At 44.0% G+C, this 14895-nt stretch overlaps 1 long non-coding RNA gene and 1 other non-coding gene across 2 annotated transcripts; both read left to right on the top strand.

Moving 5' to 3' along the window:
• Nucleotides 1-1207: 1207 nt before the first annotated feature.
• LOC107661849 (uncharacterized) lies at nt 1208-3490 on the top strand. Its single transcript, XR_001631150.1, has 3 exons — nt 1208-1297; nt 1856-2446; nt 3356-3490. It is a non-coding gene; the product is annotated as an uncharacterized LOC107661849 (long non-coding RNA).
• Nucleotides 3491-14340: 10850 nt separating this feature from the next.
• trnak-cuu (transfer RNA lysine (anticodon CUU)) lies at nt 14341-14413 on the top strand. The gene has a single exon. It is a non-coding gene; the product is annotated as a tRNA-Lys (tRNA).
• Nucleotides 14414-14895: the final 482 nt, after the last annotated feature.

The following is a 14895-nucleotide window of genomic DNA, read 5'->3' as shown; positions in this document are numbered from 1 at the left end:
CGTCGAAACGCTTTGGGAACGAGTATGCCCACACCACCATACTGACAAATGCCTGTCTAGTGTGAAATCATGGCGAGCACCGCTAAGACAGATGCACCTGAAAGTCTGGAGCGAACCATACTTCTCCTGGCCTCAAGCACAACGAAAGAAATATGTACCAATGGGTTTCGCCCCCAGTGAATGACCACCCAAAGGGATGTGGTAAGCAGCTATGGCCACCATGAACACTCTAAAGGTGGAGGGGGTCAAACCTGTGAAGAATCGTTCCTGCAGGAACTCCAGAACTAAACCAACAGTTAACTGGGCAGTTAACTGGGAGCAGCTGACGATATCCGCACCATGAAGTGAAGCATTTTCACTTGTACACTTGTTAATTTATGAATAAACACAGCTAGAGCTGACTGTGCGTGCTCCGCTCCAAAACAAACCACACATAAATCACGTGCATCCCCACCCTTAATTATAGTGAGGGCAGGGAGAAACGAGCGATCTAAAATGCAGTATGCTTTTCATATGCAAAAGATTGAGATGGCGAGTCCTCAATTTCATATACATCATTGCTAACATCAACCTCCTCGGAGGAAGATAGCTGCAGCATAGAGCTCTCACTCAAAGAGGGAAGAGACCGCAGCACGGGCTTCCGAACCTCGAGAGAGAGCGCTAGATTCACATGCGATCCCAATCGCCGCCGTGGCCAGCAACAGTGGGACAGCAACCGTAGAGACTGCAAACACGCTCGGGCAACCATGGTTACATATGTAACCTGTGATGTTCCCCTTCGGGAACTCACGCTGCATCGGAAAACGCTTTGGGAACGAGAATGCCCACGCCCCCATACAGACAAATGCCTGTCTAGTGTGAAATCATGGTGAGCACCGCAAAGACAGATGCATCTGAAAGTCTGGAGTGGTACCATACTTCTCCTGGCCTCAAGCACAATGAAAGAAACATGTACCAACGGGTTTCGCCCCCAGTGAATGACTACCCAAAGGGATGTGGTAAGCAGCTATGGCCACCACGAACACTCTAAATGTGGAGGGGGTCAAACCTGCGAAGACTCGTTCCTGCAGGAACTCCAGAACTGAACCAACCGGGCAGTCAACTGGGAACAGCTGACGATTTCCACACCATGAAATGAACACAACCCACTTCAAGGAGTACAGTTTCCTCGTGGAGGGAGCTCTGGAGTGGAGTATGGTCTCAACAACCTTAGTTGAGAGACCGGAAGCTACGAGTTGTGCCCCCTCAGGGGCCACACCCACAGTTTCCACAACTCCAGATGGGGGTGAAAGATGGTGTCCCCCGCCTGAGAGAGGAGATCCCACTTTTCACAAACCATGGCTGGCCAGGCCAGTACGGAGCTACTAACTTAGGAGACGCACCCCATCCCGGCGAACTCTCTCCAGAACTCCCGGGAGCAAAGCAATCGGGAGAAATGCGTACAGACGCAGCCTCAGCTATGTCTGAACCATATTATCCAGTCTGAGAGGAGCTGGATGTGAGAGGAGGAACCAGAGGGGACAAAGTAAGGTCTCTTGAGATGCAAACAAGTCCACCTGGGCTTGCTTTCGAACTTCTTCCAAATCTGCTCCGCCACCTCAGGGTGGAGCCTCCATTAGAATGCTTTTCATATGCAAAAGATTGAGATGGCGAGTCCTCAATTTCATATACATCATTGCTAACATCAACCTCCTCGGAGGAAGATAGCTGCAGCATAGAGCTCTCACTCAAAGAGGGAAGAGACCGCAGCACGGGCTTCCGAACCTCGAGAGAGAGCGCTAGATTCACATGCGATCCCAATCGCCGCCGTGGCCAGCAACAGTTGAAAGATGGTGTCCCCCGCCTGAGAGAGGAGATCCCACTTTTCACAAACCATGGCTGGCCAGGCCAGTACGGAGCTACTAACTTAGGAGACGCACCTCATAACGGCGAACACTCTCCAGAACTCCCGGGAGCAGAGCAAGCGGGAGAAATGCGTATTCATTCAGACACAGCCTCGGCCATACCATACCATAGCATCCAGTCCGAAAGGAGCTGGATGTGAGAGGGAGAACCAGAGGGGACAAAGTAATGTCTCTCGAGACGCAAACAAGTCCACCTGGGCTTGCTCTTTCGAACTTTTTCCAAATCTGCTCCACCACCTCAGGGTGGAGCCTCCATTCCCCGAGCCTCGGGCCCTGCCTTGACAGGATGTCTGCTTCCATATTGACTCTCTGTGCGAACCAGCACATGATGGCTTCTCAGGTCCGGGAGAAAGTGTTTCAGTGCTTGAAACACGGCCAGATACTCCAGGCAATTCATGTGCCACGTGAGATGGTGACCTCCCCATAAACCCTGGGTGGAGCGGTCACTCATGAATGCTCCCCAACCCATCAGGGAGGAATCCGTCGTTAGCGTACGCGACGACAAGGAGTCTCCAGCACTGAGCCTTGTGACAGGAACCAAGGTTTCCTCCACATGTCAGTTGATGTGCCACATGCCTCGGCAACGCACGAGCCACTCGATTCTATATTGTGTAAGACTTTCTTCCCTCAAGAAGAAACGCCAGCGGGAGCAGAGCTAAACATCCAAGGTAATGCACACTTGTACACCTAGGGACATTTTATGAATGAACACAGCCAGCCCCCTCAAGAGCTGACTGTGCGTGCTCCGCTCCAAAACAAACCACACATAAATCGCGTGCATCCCCACCCCTAATTATAGTGAGGGCAGGGAGAAACGAGTGATCTAAAATGCAGTATGCTTTTCGTATTCAAAAGATTGAGATGGCGAATCATCAATCTCATATACATCATTGCTAACATCAACCTCCTCGGAGGAAGATAGCTGCAGCATAGAGCTCTCACTCAAAGAGGGAAGAGACCGCAGCACGGGCTTCCGAACCTCGAGAGAGAGCGCTAGATTCACATGCGATCCCAATCGCCGCCGTGGCCAGCAACAGTGGGACAGGAACCGTAGAGACTGCAAACACGGACACACTCCTCGAAGTTTGCCCGGCGGGAGTGGAGCGTTCGCGGCTGGAGCATGATGCACAACCAGCCCCCTCGAGAGTTGACTGTGCGTGCTCCGCTCCCAAACAGCAACACAACGATCGCGTGCATTCACACCCATAATGTTTAGCATGGGCAGAGAAGAACACGCAATCTAAAGTGCTGTCTGTTTAGCTCGCCATATAGAGGTGATTGTGCACTGTTAATACAAACAACAGAAAATAAGACTGACACGTTTCACACAGAGCGCTTGCTGAAAACACAGACGCTAACGCTGCTTGTTTCGGATGTGCTTTTAAGCTCTCTGGTCTCTATGTCACCCCGCCCGTGACGTTTTAGCACTGAGCCTTGTGACAGGAACCAAGGTTTCCTCCACATGTCTAAGGCACGTAAGCATCGCTGCGTGACCTCAATCATGCGAAGTGGGTTGCCCCATGGGGAGAACCCTATGGTCTTGAGCCACCACTGCAAGGATCTCATGTACGGCAGGCCAAAAGGTATCACGTTGGATGCAGCTGCCATCAGACCATCGACTTGATCTGAGCAGGAGACAGACGTGCCTGCTTCAAGGTCGAATCCCACACCACGCCCAGATAAATGGTTCTCTGTAATGGAGCTCTCTGGTCTCTATGTCACCCCGCCCGTGACGTTTCACCATTCCATTGGACTGATTTCACATGTGATTCAGAGCGTGGGCACACAGGGGCGTTCCCAAAGCATTTTCGACACAGCTCGAGTTCCTGAAGGGGAACTCAAAAACATACTACTATTTCAAATAATTTTCTTTGCAAAAATGTCATAAAAGATCCTGTTTGCCCCTAAAATCAGTTTTTATTTGACTACAGTGTCTTTGGTTGAATGTATTGAAATGTATTGAATATCTCTTGGTAAGAATTCCCAACTTTTTTATATATTTTTTTTTTTTTATTTATCACAGAGTTTGTGTTTTATAGTACACCTCAGCTACATTGCAAATGACTGATGCAAAATAATACATCTAGAAGACTCCCATTATAATCAAATACAATGTCTACACTATAAACAAACTTTGTGGAAACTTTGCTCATTGTAATGGGTGTGTTCTTGTTTTTTGTTGTGTAGTTCGCTTGCTATGTAGAAGGGCTGCTGGTATGGTTGGCCAGACATGGAGCCAGCTATGACAGAGAAGGCCTGCCATGCTATAGATTAAAATATGTGCTTGTGCAATGTTTTTGGATTAATTATGGTATCAAGATGGTGAATAAATAAATTCAAGTAAAAAAAAAAAATATGGTTCTCTGTAATGGAGAAAGCACACTTTTCTTAGCGTTCAGTCGCAACCCCAGTTCTTTCATATGGGCGAGGACGACATCTCGATGCCGAACCGCCATATGCTCTGATTGAGCTAGTATCAACCAATCGTCGATGTAGTTGAGTATGCAGATGCCCTGGAGTCGCAGAGGAGCCAGAGCAGCATCCACCCACTTGGTGAAAGTGCGGGGTGAGAGTGCAAGACCGAATGGAAGAACACGATATTGGTAAGCTTCGCCCCCGAAAGCAAACCTGAGGAACTTCCTGCTTGGGAACGATGAAGTACCGGCTATAGACCTAAGAAACCCTATATATATATATATATATATATATATATATATATATATAATGTGGTTTGTCTTTAACTATTGGTATGAATTTATACAATGTCATTCATACAATTTCATACGATCTGTTTACACTTCACTGATGGTTAAAGGGGTCATATGATGAGTCTGCAGGACCCATTGTGAGACATTTGGCAGAAGTTTCCACGCTGCCAGAAAGTCTACTAAGGGAATCAGTCTCTCAAGACTGACCTCTGGTGTACTTAGAGCGGCTTGCTCGGTGCCCTGAAGCGGAGGACCGGCAGGGCACGACCGATCTAGCTGCTCTGGAGACCTCCTAGGAGGTAGCGAGCCTCCCAGAACCGCTACGTTTCCAGGCGGATGCTGAGAGATGCGCTCGCTGGAGACCGCTGTGCCCTGAAACACCAGGGGGTGGCAGGGGTGACAGGCCGGTCTCCTGAGGGCACTGAGGAGAGACGGGCACCATATGATGAGGTTTACACCGCTCTTCCCCAGGGGGGCCCGCCCTCAGAAGTCCTGAGCCATAGGCGTCAGGACCTTTTAGTTGAAGACTATCTAGCAAGAATGATGGTCCGCAGATCCACTTTCTGCTTAGAAGCTTTCGGCCTGGGAGTGCCGCTCTGACTCCAGATATACTGGGGGAGTATGAGAAGCGATGCTCCCCAAATGAGGAGCTGGAACATGGCTAGGCCTGCTCCTGCCCAGCAGCCCCTAAGACCTGTGTCCAGCATTGGAAAATGTCGGGGCCTAGGGGTGATTGACAGGCCGGTCTCCTGAGGGCACTGAGGAGAGACGGGCACCGTATGATGAGGTGTACACCGCTCCTCCCCAGAGGGGCCCGCCCTCAGAAGTCCTGGGCCATAGGCGTCAGGACCTTTTAGTCGAAGACTATCTAGCGAGAATAATAGTCCGCAGATCCACTTACTGCTTAGAAGCCTTCGGCCCGGGAGCGCCGCTCTGACTCCAGATATACTGGGGGAGTATGAGAAGCGATGCTCCCCAAATGAGGAGCTGGAACATGGCTAGGCCTGCTCCTGCCCAGCAGCCCCTAAGACCTGTGTCCAGCATTGGAAAATGTCGGGGCCTAGGGGTGATGCTGCAATGGGAACAGATAGCCCGTAGGCGTCTGTCCCACCTTAGACATCGCCCTATAAACCTACTCATTCAGCTCATTCATTTTTTTTTTGAGCGCTGTATTTAGAGAGTGAGGGAGGAGAAAGGGTGAGGCCCGTCTCCGATCCCTCTGCTGAATAATAAAAAAAAATATATATATATCCAACATACCTACGTCGCTCTGTGGGAAGATTTGCATAACGCCGTCCAAATGTTCACGCAAAGAAAGAAGGCGTAACTTTTATTCTCACTGTAGTATTGTTGCCGCCGCCATATCCTGAAGATGCTGTGTGCTTCGTTCTGAAAGCGAAACTACTTTGTTTGGTCTTCCAAAAGAGGACGATATCTGCTTCATCATTACTAGAGCTGATCCGTGCTGGTCGCTGAGGGAATACAACAGTATGGTGAGGGGCGTAACATTTCCGTCTCACGCTTGAGGTATTCGGCCAATCACAACGCACTGGATAGCTGGCCAATCACAGCACACCTCGCTTTTTCAGACCGATGAGCTTTGTAAAAATCGATGCGTTTCAAAAGGGCGGGGCATAGAGGAGAAACAATAATGTACAGTATGTGGAAAATAATGTGGTTTTTTTTTACTTTAAACTGCATAAAGACATTTCATTACACCAAACACACAAAATAATGTTCTTTTTAGCAGCATCATATGACCCCTTTAAGTTTAGGGGTGGAGCTTCATACTTTTTTTCCAGTTTCTTTGTAAAAATTCATATAAAATCACATAAAACCTTATAAAATAGTTACATTTTCTCATGAGATCGGGTTGGTTTATACTGTGAATTTTGGCTTAAAGCCTTGACTAGATGTTTAAAACTATTTGAAGGTTAGTTCGAAAGTTACATACCTAAATTTAACAACTACCTTACTAACTATTAATAAGCCGCTAATTAGGAGTTTATTGAGATGAAAGTTGTAGTTAGTGAAAATTGGACCTTGAAATAAAGTATGACCATTTGGGAACACTTTAGATTAGGGAACACTATTCACTATTAACTAGTTTCTTATTAGGATGCATATTACATATTAGCATACTGGCTGTTTATTAATACTCTTAATGCACGACCATCTATACAACAATTAATTACTATCAATAAGCAGAAAATTAGAAGTTTGTTGAGGGAAAACTCTTAGAACATATAGCTAGAAAATGTAGCCCACCATGTTCTAATATTCTCTGTACATCAAGTTTTGTAAACCTGCCTAAACAAATCCTGTGTTTACACTGGACTGGATTGTTGAGCGGACATGAATCCCTTCGGTGCATTAGCACTTGATTTTCTAATGGGTTTTATTTATCTCAATCCTCTTTAAGGCCGTAGGCCAAGCTTCTGTCCTGCCTTTAACAAAACAAATCTGTCTGTTTCACCGTAGACTTCTCACCTCTGTGACTTTAATACATCATATCACCACATTGGTCTGCCTCACAGTGTGATTTGTGATTCACTATTAGAGCCTAACAAAGCCAGTGAAATGGTTTGGTTGGGGAGATCTTGTTTCATAACCTTCTTAGTAGTCTTTGCTGTGTTTTCAAACCACACTGTTTGTTTGCTTCTATCCTGGCAACTGCACTGCTATTCAAGAGTGTTGTAATCCAAATGAGGTGGTCCATTATCAACCCCTTCTGTCCACTGGGCCCTACATCATTTCCACACCATTCATCATGCTCTACTAGAGTTTGTGGGCAGATGGCACTTGGAACAGAATTGCAGTCGCTTATGTGAACTGTATGCTTAGATGAATGCTTTGGTACGTCATGTCACAAATGTGTTCAAATGTCATTACATTCATAACAGACTAATCACACCACCATAAAAAAGAGGAAAGCATTGTGTGTGGTATGGAAGAACATGAATAGGGGTCATGACATTGATTTTTTTTTAGCATGCATATTACTAAAATACTATATCGGCTTTTATTAGTATTTATAAAGACATAAGACACAAAAACATAGGCTCACTGGAAAAATGTGCCTCTCTCTACAAAAAAAAAAAAAAAAAAAAAAAAGTACCTATACTGTAGTTTTCCACTGAAATGAACACTAGACAGTAAAACACTTTTACTATAGTGCATGATTTGTAAATTAAAACATTTAGACATTTGCATGGCATAACCAGCTCCATATGCATGGCTTTTCTAGCATAGTAAACTTGCTTGGTAGCTCACCTGGTACAGCATTGCACTGGGTATAAATTGTGAAACATGGGTCAAGATAAAAGAGCTCAAATCTTACAAGTTTGTTAGTTATCTTATAATCCATTACAGTGTACAAAACAATCATCAAAACAAGAGAGAGCGAGTCGGCAATACCAGGATGACATAATTAAATTATTGTACACATAATATTGATTCGTCTTAATATTATATTAGCTGACCAAATGCAAAGAAAAACTGTTCCTAGCAAGCATATAGCACTGACTTCAGTTGCTTGGATGAGCCTGTGTTATCAGCTTTTACCAGTTGTTATGGAGGAATAGCATACTTTGGAATGTCGCAACTGACCAATCCGAATCAAGAGTTACACCAAGCAGTGTAATAATTATGCAATAATAATTGTAGATTACTTTCTAATATTCCAATGGCCTGCCGTCAATTATTCCTTACTTAAGTATTCTTACATAATAATATTACAAAATTTCAAGGGACACCATTTAAAACTGGATAAATTAACTTGAAATGACATTCACACATTATGCACTTAAGTAATTTTTGCTGATTAATCTTGATGAACCAGGCTTTAACGAACACTTAGAGCTTTTGTTTACATCTGTACCTGCTGGTAAAAATAGCACAAATACAACCAGCCGTGCCCTCCATCAAATAATACTGGAAATGGCAGCTTGAAGTACAATTTCCGTCCCTTTATTTCTTTATGCTCATGACGTACAGCCATAACTGCCAAAAGTCCTAATGACAATGATCGAGGGGCAATTTTGTATCTGCTATAAATATTGCTCATAATGGGACCATTGCTTCCTCTCAGGTTGTTATCAGTTCCATTAGAGCTTAATGGACTCATTCATGATGTGATTATAGGGCACTTCTTACACATGAAGCTCTTAAACCTCTTTCTCTGAGTTAAACTGGTTTACCTTGACTCATGTTGATAAAGAAAGTGGGCTGAGTTTGTTCTGTTGTGTTGGTTTATCGTTAATTGTAAATTGGTCTGATATTTGATCTCTGTAGAAATGTCAGTGCTGACAGTGTGAGGTAAAACCATAAGCAGCGTGTTGAATGCATTATTGTTCATTACCACAATTAGCTTGTACAATGACTGAATAACTAATTTCTCATCTCAACTCATCAAGCGAGCATCATGAACGATCAGATAGGACTGAGCTAATGAAATCTTCACTGTGATTCAGAAAACTTCTAGAATCAGAATCAGAAGGGCTTTATTACCAAGTATGTTTACACACACAATAAATTTGACTTGATGACAGGAGCTTCCAGTGCAGATGAAAGTACAGACATAGTGCAGACATACATAGGAATAACACAGTAGGGATGGAATATAACACTAATATAAGATCAAACAGAATTAAATAATGTACTATAGTAACGGTGGTGGCCCCCCCCAATGTTAAATTGTAGTATTTAAGGTAAGTAATTAAATTGTTCGGGCGCCAGACAAGGCAAAGAATCCAAAGATTTACCAAGTCAAAAGAGTTATTTTTTTCTCTTTATCAATTCCCGGTAAAGCTCAAAAAACCCACTGATACATAAATTGTCACCTGCACACTAACTGAAAAATACAAATAGATTAAATAACACCCTTCACAAAAACATTTATTTTTAAATCAGCAGACTATTATTTAAGTATGCACAAAAAAATCATCAGAAGAAAATGAATGGAGGAAAACAAAACAATTTTACAATGTTTTTTTTTCTTCTTTTTCACAGCATTTATATAATAAAAAAACAAGCATTAATTAATTGAGAAAGAGGCTTTCCACATGCTTTTCCACTTGTTCAATTCAATCTAGACAAGATCAACAAGTACATTGAGAATGAAATGGCAAAGAGTCCTCTGTTCACAAAAATACACGAAAAAAAGTCAGTTCCCCTTTAGATTCAACTCTTGGTAACAGTCTTACAGTTCAAATTTTTTCACACCCAACAACAACAACAAAAAAACAACAAAAGGAGAAAATAATTCCCAAAGCATTAATGTCGTTAGGTGTGTGTGTTGTTTGTGTGTGCGAGTTTTCGTGCAGTGTGGGTGTGTCAGACTCTGTTCCATGTTTTGTGTGTGTCCTGCTCCCCATGTGCCTTCCCATGCCCTTATTTGGTTAGTTTCCTGTTCCTGTCCTGATTAGTTTAGTTCATTTATCCCAGGTGTTTCCCTTGGTTCTTTGCTCCCAGGTGTGTCTCGTCATCCCCTCCTCCTGTGTGTGTGTATAAAATGTGTTCCCAGTCCCAAGTTCTCTGTCCGCTGTTGAACGTCTTCGTGTAAACGTCTTCCTGAGTTCGTCTCCCTTGGTTCCTGTAAATAAAGTCTTGTCAGCATATTCTCCAGCGTCTCCTCGTCCCTCGTGTGTGTGTGCAACGTGACAGGGTGTGTGCATGTGTGGGGCAGCGCCTGCGTGCAACAGGCAGCGTCTGAGCGGCCAACCAATATACAAGGCCGGAAAAGGAGTTTTGGAGCTTCGGCGGGCTTTTAACAGAGGAACTTTTAACTGAAGTACCTGCGGCAGGCGAACCAGTCTGGAATTACGTTGCAACCAGTAACCAATGCACAACCAATTTTCTCAGAGGTTTTGGCATTCACACCCGGTCTGCGCCAGCAAATAATCCGACAAACTTGGCCACACTTGCCTTCATGTACCGTTTACGTCACATTTGTTCCCTTCCGCTCACTCCCAGACTTCCGTTTTGCCTCTCTTTTATATAATTTCCGCCATTTCCTCCTAATTTGCAAGCAAGGTGCAAAAGCTGGTATGGATTCATATCCATATTGCCACACTCTCCCCCCCCCTGGAGAAGACAACCTGTGGTTGTAGAGGAGTGAATTAACATCCGAAGAACTCTTCTTCATCAGAGGATTCATTAAATAATTCAAGGATTTTTCCTCTTTCTTGCTGTTCCAGCTCTGCAGCAGTTGGAAAACATGGCTTCAGGTTGGATATGTGCACCGTGCGAACATCCTCACCTGTGGATTCTAGTGATATGTGATAGTTAAGTGGTCCCAACTGCTTTAAAATACGGTAAGGGCCTTTGCATTTTTGAGCCAGCTTAGCCGTAAAGTGGTGTTGAGCACTAGACTGTGGATAATTTCTCATCCACACATGATCTTCCTCCTTGTAGGTAACATCTCTTTTGTTTTTATTATAATTCCTGAGTTGTCTTTTTTGTGCTTTTTTGCAGCATTCCATAGCCTTGGATTGGAGCTCAGCGAGATGACGGACGGTCTCGTAAAATGGGCAATCTGGAGTTAAATTTGTACCATGTAGCAGTTTGTCCATAGGGCTCTGCAACTTCCTCCCCATATGAAGCTCTGCAGGAGACATTCCAATAGTTTCTTGAACAGCTGAATTGATGGCAAAGCGGAGTTCGGGTAAGTATTTGTGGATGATAGGATGTTGTCAGTTTTGGTTTAACGCTCCACTTTTGACACAGTTCTTGGAACAACGAGGAAACAAATTGTGCACCCCTGTCTGACAGGATGAAGTCCGGTACCCCCCATCGGATTAGAATTTCCTTCCAGAGAAGTAATGCAACAGAATGAGCATTTGCATTGCGCATAGGGAAAAATTCCACCCAGCGGGAATAATAGTCGACGAAGACCAAGAGGTATTCATTTTGTTGAGTGCTCCTGGGCAATGGCCCCATGATGTCTACACCAAGCATTTCATTGGGATGGGTGGTGATGGTCTGTTGTAGTTTTCCCGCAGGTTTCTGATTTTGTCCTTTTAACGTCTGGCACTTGACACAGCTTTTAACATGTTGCTTGATGTCAGTCCACATGCCAGGCCACAATGCAACATCATGGATACGTTTGTAGGTTTTGTAAATGCCTACATGGCCACACCAGGGACTTGAGAGGTAATGATGTAGGATGGATGATACCAACGTTTCAGGAATGTATACTCGGTAGTGCACTTGGTAGTTCGACTGATGAGTTTTGTGGTAGAGTGTATCCTCAATTACTTCATACTGGTCTTTTAGGGTAGACTTGTTGTTTGCTAAGGCTTGAAGTATATTTGTGATTACAGGGTCTTTGTGCTGTTTTTCCCAGATGACAGCTAGAGACATCGGAAGTTCTGGCTTCTCCTGGTGGCTGGTGTAGAGGCCACAACTGGGGTGAATTCTTGACAGAGTATCAGGTGCCATATTCAATTTGCCTTTTCGATATTCAATGATAAAGTCAAACCTCTGAAGTCGCAGAGACCATCTGATGAGATGACTTGTAGTTTTCATTGAAGACATTACCCACTGTAGTGCTGAATGATCTGTGACTACCGTGAACAATTTGTACTCCAAATAGTGCTGCCATTTCTCGAGAGCCCAGATTACAGCCAAACATTCTTTTTTTGTGGTAGAATAATTGGCCTCTGCTTTGTTCAAGGTTCTGCTGGCATATGCGATAACCTGCTCAAAACCCTGGTCCTTTCGTTGGGTTAACACTGCCCCCAAACCAGTGTCGCTGGCATCCGTGTAGACTGTGAAGGAAAGTTGCAAGTCAGGATGGCTAATGATGGGAGGAGAGGTGAGACAAGATTTCAGTGCTTCAAATGACTTCTGACATTGCAGAGACCAATGAAATGTACAACCCTTTTTTTCAATGAATTCAGAGGTTCAGCAATTCTGGAGAAGTTTGGTACGAACCGGTGGTACCACCCGGCTAAACCCAAAAAGCGCTGGACCTCTTTGATGTTGGTAGGCACATAGGTAGGACTGTATGGCCTCCACTTTGCTTGGGTCTGCAGAGATTCCTCTGGTACTTACAACATGTCCAAGAAATGTTATTTCTTGTAAGCAGAACTGGCTTTTTTTTACAGATTGATCGTTAGGCCTGCCATTTCCAACTTGTGGAGAACAGCCTGAAGATCGAAGAAATGCTGGGCTACAGATGGTGAGTAAATAATGATGTCGTCAATATAGACAAAACAGGTGCTTCCACGTAATTCTCCCAGTACACACTCCATTAGCCTCTGAAAGGTAGCAGGGGCATTTTTAACCCAAAGGGCATCACATTGAACTGGAACAGACCTGATGGGGTAATGAAAGCAGTCTTTGATTTACTTTCTTGATCCATGCTGACCTGCCAGTAACCACTTTTAAGGTCAATGGTGGAGAAGATGGAAGCTCCAGACAGAGACTCTAAGATTTCAGTGATGTTGGGCAGTGGGTATGCATCATTTTCTGTAATGGCATTAACCTTACGGTAATCCACACAAAACCTGAGGCTTTCGTCTTTTTTGGGCACTAGGACAACAGGCGAGGCCCATCCTGAGTGAAACAGTTCTACAATGCCAGCAGACAACATCTCCTTCAGCTGTTCTTTTACGACAGCTTGTTTGGCTGGCGTGGTACGATATGGTCGCTGCTTGATTGGTACTTGTTGGATGGTATAGATATGATGCTTAAGTACATCGGTACGTCCTGTACGAAGTGTGCAGGCTTGTGGGTTCGACTCCAGGATCTGTCGTAACTGTTGCTTCTCTTTAAGAGGTAAGTGGGCAGCATTCACAGCAGTCAATTAGTGTTTGTTTATCAAGATTGGTTGGGGATTGAAATATGACAAGTTGAGGAGGAGGAACAGAACTTAGTAGGGAAAGGCTGGTACTTTTAAATTTTCTATCTTCTCCTTTTGGTGTCGTGTGTGGATAACTGGTACGCTAGCATTTCCAGGTTGGAAGGGATAATCCTCATTGGGATTGGACTTGAAGAAATATTTCTGATCTGCCACATTGATCTGCAGGCCACTGGAGAAAATAAAGTCCAAGCCTAGTACGACAGCATAGGCTAAAGTCTTAGCAGGAAGAACAACAGCAGGTAGGGTGAAAACGTTTTTATGAAGAGTGATTGATACGTTTACCCATCCTAGTGGAATTTCTGCTTCTCCATTGGCCAGGTAGAGAGGACATCGAGTCCATGGAAGAAGTCTTTGTGCAATAAGCTCCTTACAAAGATTCTCATGCAGAAGGGTGTAACTTGCACCTGTATCAACAATGGCTTTCCCCTTCCAGGTACCAATTCTCAGAGGTAAAATTAATTGTTGCGGAACAGCTGCAAGTGGTGGTGTATTCTTACACATTTTTGGGGTCTTTTTGGTGAATGTGGCAGAAACAGAGTGATTGGTAGGAGGACGACCAGTTTTGGGAACTGGAAATGTTGTTCGCCTACTGTTGGAGGGATGGAGTTGAATGGTAGGTTGAAAGGACTGAGCAGAGACAAAGTGAGGACATTGGCTAGGTGAGTGATGTCCTTTACATCGCCAACATTGCACTAAAGGTGGTTTCTCTTTCTCTGCCGGCCTATTGGAGATGGGTCTTTGGGGCATGGATGTGGATTGCTTGAAACCCATTCGTCCTTCATATTGTTGTTGCTGTTCATAATCTTTTTCAAGCTGTTGGCCTAATTTCACAAGTTCATCGACATTGTTCACCCAACTGCGTACCCGGCTAGCTCAGTCGGTAGAGCATGAGACTCTTAATCTTAGCGTCATGGGTTCGAGCCCCACGTTGGGTGCCACTTATGTAACGGTGGTGGCCCCCCAAAGTTAAAGTGTAGTATTTAAGGTACCGTATTGACCCGAATATAAGACGATCCAGATTTGAAGACTACAGTAAGATTTAACTTCTACTGTTAATAAGATTTTGGTAGGCTACTATTAGATGGATAGCCTAAATGTCCTAATTCAGATGGGCTACCTGTTTTATTTATTTATTTATTTTTTATGGTATATTAAATAGTGTATATTTTTTAAATGTGATTGTTGGTACATTTTACCAGTTTTTACCATACTTTCAAAACAAAAATTAAAATAGGAAAAATATGCAATATGAAAATAATTGAAGACAAAATGTGTTTTACTAAGAAAAGACAAGATTTGTTTTTTAAAAAGCCTTTTTCCAAAAGGTACATCTGGAAAAAGGGGGGTCGTCTTATAATCAGGGTCGTCTTATATTCGGGCCAATACGGTAAGTAATTAAATTGTTTGGGCGCCAGAC

The sequence above is a fragment of the Sinocyclocheilus anshuiensis genome, unplaced genomic scaffold, assembly GCF_001515605.1.
Source record: "Sinocyclocheilus anshuiensis isolate Anshui unplaced genomic scaffold, SAMN03320099.WGS_v1.1 scaffold47, whole genome shotgun sequence".
Taxonomy (NCBI): domain Eukaryota; kingdom Metazoa; phylum Chordata; class Actinopteri; order Cypriniformes; family Cyprinidae; genus Sinocyclocheilus; species Sinocyclocheilus anshuiensis.
Note: the sequence above shows the minus strand (reverse complement) of the source record. Positions and strands in the feature narration are given on the sequence as shown.